At 37.4% G+C, this 8415-nt stretch overlaps 1 long non-coding RNA gene across 1 annotated transcript; it reads left to right on the top strand.

Moving 5' to 3' along the window:
* Positions 1–3638: 3638 nt before the first annotated feature.
* On the top strand, positions 3639–6934 carry LOC113315254. The gene is made up of 3 exons (XR_003342878.1): positions 3639–5418; positions 6070–6151; positions 6695–6934. It is a non-coding gene; the product is annotated as an uncharacterized LOC113315254 (long non-coding RNA).
* Positions 6935–8415: the final 1481 nt, after the last annotated feature.

Raw genomic sequence — 8415 nt, forward strand, 5'->3', positions numbered from 1 at the left:
AAAGGGTGGAAATTATGTCAAAATGTCACCCTACCAAGTTGGATTCCCAAAACCATGCCAACATGCTAACGACATGTCAAACATGCCCAAAAAAAAACATGTCAGGCGCACATGCCAAACATGCCAAATGCTCATGCTAGGCGCACATGCCAAACGGCATGTCAAGCATGCCAAAAGCATGCCAATCGCACACGCAAAACAGGCATGCCAAGTGTACATGCCAAACATGCCACCTACGGCATACTACATGCCATATACGCTAATTAGAGTTTCGACATGCCAAATCCTAATTCAGGAAAAGTTGCCGCGCCAATCGAGCCAAACAATGTTCCACAGAACATGGGGATTAATGTGGCCATTAAAACTGATGTTGCAACACCATATTTAAATCTAACACCAACGTGCCAAAAATCCAGCGACCATGGCTATGCCAGGCGGCACTTGCACCATCGTGCCTCTGGCATGCACAAACTATGCAAGCCATGCCGCAACGCCACTAGCATGCACTAAAGGCGCCACTGTGCCATTTCCAGGCACCAACGGAAGATAGCCACAATCAACAACTACCCATCCTCATGAGATGCGATCTCAGCCATCCAAGTTTTTCACCGAACTGACAGACTTGTGGCAACTTTTAGGCGACCAGCCGCCTAAAACCAGTGGCCATGGCTACGCCAGGCGCCACTTATACCACTGTGCCACTGGCATGCACGAGTCATGCCATCCATGCTTCAACGCCACTGGCGCGTGTTAAAGGCGCCACTGCACCATTATCAGGCGCCAACAGAAGGTATCCATAATCAACGAATACCCTTCCTCTTGAGATGTGATCACAGCCATCCAAGTTTGACACCGAACTGACATACTCGTGGCAACTTTTAGGCGACCAGCCGCCTAAATCCAGTGGCCATGCCGCAATGCCACTGCGTACACCAAAACGCCATTGCGCCATTATTAGGCGCCAACACAAGATAGCCACAATCAACGACTACCCTTCCTCATGAGATGCGGTCTCAGCCATCGAAGTTCGCCACCGAGCTGGCACGCTTGTAGAAAGTTTTAGGTGACCAGCCAATAGCATCACATGTTATTTTCCTACGGCAAACCTCTCAATTTTAATTTGCCACACGTAGCAAAGTGCTACATGTTTTCCACGAAAACACTCGAAGCATCAAAAATGTCACAAACTGGGGGATACTCATCAGGGTATTTGTCTGGCGCTTTACAACGTGCGGCGTGCAATACGCCGGTTATAAGAAAGTGTCATAAAACGGGGCGGTTAGTAATGGCAAGAAGTAATGGTGTAAACGGATCCTTCATTACGGAAACATAAATTCATGACGTTACACGTTACTCCACTCTTCCACCACTCAATCGTTTCCACTACCTACGAGACCAGGGTACGTTTTGTTGCGACTTGTTCAACAGAATATGGGGATCAATGTGGCCATTAAAACTGATGTTGCCACACCACGTTTGAATCTAACACCAACGTGCCAAAAATCCAGCGGCCATGGCTACGCCAGGCGCCACTTGCACCATCGTGCCGCTGGCATGCACAAACTATGCCAGCCATGCCGCAACGCCACCAGCATGCACTAAAGGCGCCACTGTGCCATTGCTAGGTGCCAACGGAAGGTAGCCAACATCAACGGCTACCCTTCCTCATGAGATGCGATCTCAGTCATCCAAGTTTGTCACCAAACTGACAGACTTGTAGAAACTTTTAGGCGACCAGCCGCCTAAAACCAGTGGTCATGGCTACGTCAGGCGCCAGTTACACCACCGTGCCACTGGCATGCACGAGCCATGCCATCCATGCCGTAATGCCACTGGCGCTCGTTAAAGGCGCCACTGCACCATTATCATGCGCCAACAGAAGGTAGCCATAATCAACGGCTACCATTCCTCTTGAGATGCGATCACATCCATCCAAGTTTGCCACCGAACTGACAGACTCGTGGCACCTTTTAGGCGACCATCCTCCTAAATCCAGTGGTCATGCCAACCATGCCTTAATGCCACTGGTGTACACAAAAACGCCATTGCGTCATTATCAGGCGCCAACACAAGATATCCACAATCAACGGTTACCCTTCCTCATGAGATGCGATCTCATCCATTGGAGTTCGCCATTGATCTGGCAGGCTTGTGGCAAGTTTCAGGCGACCAGCCAATAGCATCACATGTTATTTTCCTATGGCAAGCCTCTCAATTTTAATTTTCCACACATAGCAAAGTGCTACATGTTTTCCACGAAAACACTAGAGACATCAAACATGTCACAGACTGGGGGATACTCATCAGGGTATTGGTTTGGCGGTTTACAGCGTGCGGTGTGCAATACGCCATTTACAAGAAAGTGTCATAAAGCGGGGCGGTTAGTAATGGCAATAAGTAATGGTGTAAACATATCCTTCATTACGGAAACATAAATTCATGACGTTACACGTTACTCCACTCTTCCACCACTCAATCGTTTCCACTACCTACGAGACCAGGGTACGTTTTGTTGCGACTTGTATAAATAGGTCTCACCTATTTCCACCAAAAAACAAGTTTTGGTCAGGAGAGCAACACAGTATCTAGAAATCACCTGATCTCTTTTTCATTCAGCTGGCTAGTTCTACTTTCCAATACAAGTCGTAAACAACCACATCTTCAGAATCAACTATTCTGGTCTCAACACTTTCTTCGCTTCCCTCCCTAAGACCAACCCTTCTCCTTCACTTTGTGACCGAAGCAAGCATGGAATGGACATTTCTTGGTTTAGGCCAGGGTTGTTGTAAAGACCTTCAATCTCGTCAACGTTATTAGACTGGTCAAGTGACGATTTAGCCGATAATATATCGATTAGTTTAACACAAACGTTAATTAATAGAAATTAACATAACAACGATTTAGATATGAGACTAGTATCCTTAGATAAATCTCAAAAAGTTATGCAGAATAGACTACTCGAACGTGTCATTCGGATATCGGACAAAGAAGATATCATCAGATTTGCATGAAAGGAAGATTAGTAAAAAATTTTAGACAAACCAACTTGGCAGTCCTTATCCTTTTTCGGTTCCTTTAGACTTTTTGGTTGGCCTTATTGGGACGACTGAAGGGAGTCCCTTCTATACTGCCAATATGGGGGCTAAAATACGTCGCTTGCATCGCTTTTTTTCATTTTTAATAGATCCAGTTGAACGAGTATTGGTCGTTTTTTCTCGAAATTGAATCAATAATCGGAGAGTTATTGTCCCCAACTATGGTTAGGAGCAATGAAAACGGTTGGAAGTCCACCCGATTGACGGCTAATTAGGCATGAAAATGGTCAAAAAACCGTCACCTAAACTTTTAATTTTAATCTTGATCGTTGGTTGCCAACAAAAATCAGCCATCAGATTTAAAACCGTTACTGAAATGTTACAAAATTGTTACAATATAAGTGTTAGACAAATATAACGCTTATAAATGTTATAAAATCATTGTTACAAATTTTGTTGCAAAATCCGTAACAAATTGCGTCACAAAACAGGCTCCCTGACTTTGGTCGTCCGTGCACTGTTGTACCAGTCATCTAGTCCTTACTCAATTCGAGAAGAGTTTGTTCTTTTCTTTTTCTTCTTCAACTTTCTTATTATCTCTTCTTCTGTTTCTTTCTCGGTCTTCTCTTCTTTCTTTCTTCCTGTCGATTTTTTATCAAAAAAATGAACGTGTTTCAACGTGAGTGATTCGTAGAAGTTGGTTAACTTGATGAATCAAAGGGGAAGTGATGAACTTTTGTTGATTGAACGGGGAGAAGAAAATTGATTTACTGTAAATCGAAGTCATCTAGTCCTTACTCGATTCGAGAAGAGTTCATTCTCTTCTTTTCTTTTTCTTCTTCATCTTTCTTCTTATCTCTTCTTCTGTTTCTTTCTTTCGGTCTTCTCTTCTTTCTTTTTTCCTGTCGATTTCTTATCAAAGAAATGAACGTGTTTCGACGTGAGTGATTCGTAGAAGTTGGTTAACTTGATGAATCCAAGGGGAAGTGATGAACTGTTGTTGATTGTACCGGGAGAAGAACATTGATGTTACTGTAAATCAAAGTTAGGGTTTCTAGAAGAATTCAAAGATGAATTAAGAGATGGAATTAGTTTTCTAAGAGAAGGAGTTGAATGGTTTTAGGTTTAATTGGAGTTATGAAGCTGTTTTAGGAAAAAATCAAAGAATTAAGGTTTCTCAAAAAATTAAATAGAAGTTCGATTAGTGATGAATAAGATGAAATTAAATATGGGTTTAATCTGAGTTAGAATTTGAAATTGAATAATAGTTTGAAATTGGTGATTGGTGTTTGGATCTGTTGTAATGAAGATTTGGGATTTAGGGTTCTTGAGTTTTGGGTTGCAGATGGAACAGAGATAGGTCTAGTATTGATTGAATAGGAATCAGAAGGAGGTTGGTCTGCTGTCAGGAATAATGGTTTGTGTCCAAGGTAATACTTCTCCAGTAAATTGAACTTTTTTAAAGATATGTAATCAAACTGAAGTAATTGTTGTTTTAGTTCTGAATTGATGGGTTGTTTCATGGGTTTGTGTTGAGATTGAGTTAGATAATGATATGAGGTCTTATTATATTTTCTAATGAGATTTGAGCTGAAGCAGTGGATGAATTGATGAGGATATTAATCAAGCATGGTGGTAGTGATGCATGTATGGATACAATGAGAATCCATGGAACCTCAATTACAATTTGGTGGTGTTAAATGATTTCAGGGAATTCATGGAGCTAAACTCAGTTGAAGTTGATTGAGCATTTGGAACCAGTGGTAGATGTAAATTACAGGGAGGACTGGGAAGTGGTGCAATGATGTTGTTAGTATTGTGAGTTCGAGGTAAATATACTTTGAAATATAAATGGTAATGAGCAAGTTAGGACAAGGCTGGGGTTATGGTTATGGAATTTAGATTCTGAGTGACGGTAATGAACTGAAATGGGTTATTCCGGTTTATACTTGATACGAGCTGGGACTGATGTGTATGAATGTAGTTGTGTATGTTTGGTTTGAGAAAAAGCAGAGAGATGGTTATATTGCCTTGGTGTTTAATTAGTTGCAATGGAGTAGTGCAGCTGTGGGAGTTATATGAATGATATGTATTGCTAAGGTTGTAGCTGCATAACAGAAGTAGATGTAGCGATGCTGAGGTGTAAGGTGTGTATGTATTGATAGCAGTGTATATGGAACTGGAGTTGGAGATGGAAGCAGTAATGAAGTTGTGACAGAACTATTGTATGGAATTGAGATTGTTCTAAAGAGTTTGATAAGGATAGAGTAGATGGTTATAGTTTTGAGGATGAAATTCGGAGTATGAAGTTGAATTGTGGAGTTCAGATTTAAGTGGTGGTGATTCACTTTTGTACCTGTGTTGCTTAAAGCTGCCATTGCAGGTAGTCTGTGTTATTTTTGTAAATCAATTTTGTTTTATGATTTGAATGAATGATTTGATGCAATGAATAGATTGAAGTTGAACCCGAGTTAGAGTTCTAAAGTTAGAATTGCATCTATGTTAGAAGAATACTTGACCTATTTGACTGAACTTACTCAGTATGATTCGGTTATGTTTAGCTGACTTAGTTAATCTGACTGAGTCGAATCGGGTTGAATCGGGTTTGACCCACTGAGTCACTAGTCTTGACTCGTTGACCATTGACACTGGACTTTGACCTGACCTTGATTCTGTTGACTGACGTTTACTGTTAGTTGATCCTTGACCGTTAGTTGACTTAGTTGGATTGGGCCTTAGATTAAGGGGTCAGTTTAGTGGACTTGGGCTTAGACCTAGTATTCATATTTTGAATGTTTGAACCCTTATGTTCCGAATTAACCTTTGATTTCTTCTACAAAGTTGTAGATATTCACAAGACTTATCTCATAGACTATAGATACAATTTAATTAAATTAGTAAACATTAGATATGCTAAAGATACATAATGAAAAGGTATATAATCATAAATGAGCGTAGAACCATTATATTGGATTGTATGATTCTTGTGTGAGCCATTTTGGCTAGATTCTTAGAGTTCTTGTGTGATTAACAGTTAGTTATTAACAACGACCGATTCAAAGGATGAACCAGTGGATCGCGGATCTCGAGGTAGGCGTGGCTTGTCATCAAAAGAGGTGGGAATACATTCAACTCTTTTGAAACCATTGTTATTTCTTTTACAAAAGTTTATGTTTTACAAACTCATGTTTTTACTGTCTATGCATCCATGTTTTGTTTAGTTTGTATTATGATAGTTCCGTTGATTCTTTTAATCTTTCCATGTTTTGGAAAGGACTTGTAATGCTTGTTGTCGTCATGAATTGTTATGGGAAATAAGAATTTCCACCGGTGGTATATAGGATACGCTCCTTCACATTTATACCTAGAGCTTTTATGATATATTGGTCGGCAGTTTGCGAGTTCGGAATTGTCGACATCAATATTTATGATTAGGTGTGGATTTGCGAGTTCGGAATTGCACAACCTTAGTATACATTGTTTGAAGAAGGAGTTTGTCCATATACATGTTTGTTTGTTACACTGACTTGGTCACTTTTAATGTTTTGGTAAAACATATATTGTTTTCCATGTCTTTCCATGATTTCTTAAAATTTAAATGTTATTCCTACGGGGCATCCCTTTTTAGGGATGATGTGCTCACCCATTCCCACTTTCAGTTTCAGAGACAGATCATAGTTGCGCAGCGTAGGCTTCAAGGGTTGATTTCGTTAGTTGGATAACTTCTACTATCCTTATTATATCGTTTATTGTATCCGTAAACCAAATGGCTATTGTATATGTATCATTTGGGAGGATTTATTGTATATATATTTTTGAGCGGGGCTAGTTTTGGGTTAAGTTTTGTAGAAGATTTCTTAATTGAATGTTTAAGTAAATGATTTAGATTTTTGAGTGCCTCTTTATTTAGTTAATCTCTTGGATTAGTCAGCTGCTAGCTTTGGCGGAGCTACAGTGTTGGTATCAGAGCTCACTATTAGATCTTATATGGGAAATAATAGGAATAGCCGGTACCAGTTAGTTAACTAGATTAGTTTAAAACTGGGTTGGGATTGTGAGATAAATCTTAATCACTAAAATCTATCAATAATTAAAAGATTGATTTGTTTGTTTATGTAATGAAGTAAAAATTGTAGGGTACACCAATAACTTTAGCTAATGAAGATTAGAGAATAATTAGTCTAAAAAGTATAAACACGTATACAATCCAGTACTAAAAAAATAATGAGATTAGTATTATTAGTAGATCTTTAAAGTCACATAGAAACTTATTGAATACCTTGACTTATACATAGAATCGACAATTTATAATCATATAAATGTTAATAATATTGTAAGAGTAGTTAGAATAATAGTTTGACTATTAATGTTAAATAAAATATTATAATAGTAATTGTAGATGATAAGTAATAATAATCTTAATAAAGTAATGATTAGCATTTATGTCATATTGAACTTAGCTTAACTAAAATTTCAATAAGGATACATAAGGATAAAAAAATAAATTGTGATTAGACAGGTATGGAAAATTATTAGCGCTTATCTATCGTTAAGTTATGTAAAATAAACTAATGATGATAAAATTAGAAATATATGTTTTGCGATTAAACTAGATAGTTAATAGAATACTTATTAGACGTTAGACGTAAAAGGTGAAGATATAATGTACGAAATTAAAAGATTAAACTTGTTAACTAACTTATACTCAGATTATATTTAGTCCAATAAATGATTCACTAAATCACTAAATTATACGCATGAAGTGATATTATAGTACTTGAATGCTTAGTGCAAAATTCAACTTAAAGGAGAATAAAGTTTGTCCGTGAATAAGATACTTATTATTAATACCAAAATCTAAAGACTATTAAGACATATTAAAATTTTATGCAGACTCAAATTTAGATCATATTAAATTACCAACGCCAATATTTAACAAGATAGAGTATATGGAATCAATATGGATAAATAAAATCTAATATATCAATCTTTTCATGAATGTAGGATTATATTAGAAGATTAAGGCTTAGTGTACCAACTGGACTATTAACTTAAGAATAATGAAAATGATAGTATAATTAAGGCTAGAATTTGTGATTAGATAGGCAAATAATAATACTATATAATACTAATTACCATAAAATTTAGAGTATTGTAAATATCATTTGGATAATAATTATTGGATAGTGTTAGCAAAATCTAATTTTTATTAATAGTACAACTTAAGGATCACTTAGCAATAATATAAAATTTAAGGAAATAAAGTTAGATCAAATGAAATCTAGTTATAATAATTTTGAACTTGGCGTTATAATTAACTTCAATTAACTTTTATCGGCTTAAGAAATAAGAAATAAATGTTATAATAATAATAAAGTAT

This window comes from Papaver somniferum, chromosome 10, assembly GCF_003573695.1.
Source record: "Papaver somniferum cultivar HN1 chromosome 10, ASM357369v1, whole genome shotgun sequence".
NCBI lineage: Eukaryota > Viridiplantae > Streptophyta > Magnoliopsida > Ranunculales > Papaveraceae > Papaver > Papaver somniferum.